Source organism: Oryzias melastigma, linkage group LG6 (genome assembly GCF_002922805.2).
Source record: "Oryzias melastigma strain HK-1 linkage group LG6, ASM292280v2, whole genome shotgun sequence".
Classification (NCBI taxonomy): Eukaryota; Metazoa; Chordata; class Actinopteri; order Beloniformes; family Adrianichthyidae; genus Oryzias; species Oryzias melastigma.
Window position 1 is genome coordinate 14,277,908 of NC_050517.1, and position 572 is coordinate 14,278,479.

Consider the following 572-nt stretch of genomic DNA (forward strand, 5'->3'; position numbering starts at 1 on the left):
GGACGTTTTGATACCAAGATTGTGTAAATCGCATAAAGTGTGCTTGAGTTTTTACGTGCCAAAAAACGTACGGAAGAAAACGTAAATAAAGAATCTCAATAGTGTGAATGCATTGAATGCATTCACACAACAATAATGGCACAACACATTGGTGCTAATATAACGAGATGAGATCTTTCTTTTTTAATAACACAAAATATTGGCTGTCCCTTCAACTGTCTCCTTCAATCATTCTTGGAGCCTTAACTTTATGTCATCAATCTGACCAATCAGAAGTGGTTAAAACCCTCACTTCCTTGTTCTGATTCGGCTTATGAAGTCTCTCAGTTCCAACAAAAATAACAGCTAAAGCTCGTGTTTAGCTGTGTAGCTTCCTGTGGGATCCGGTGTCAAAAAGTGAACAAAATAATGAACCTCAGAGACATGAGTCTGTCTATTATCTGCGTCAGTTTTGCACTACATCTCCCATAATTCATTGGGTTAAAGTGCTTCTGCACTACAGTGATGCTTGCAATGAAGCACAACGAACGCACTCGTCAGTCAGTCAGGTTTTTTTTTTTTTTTTTTTTTTT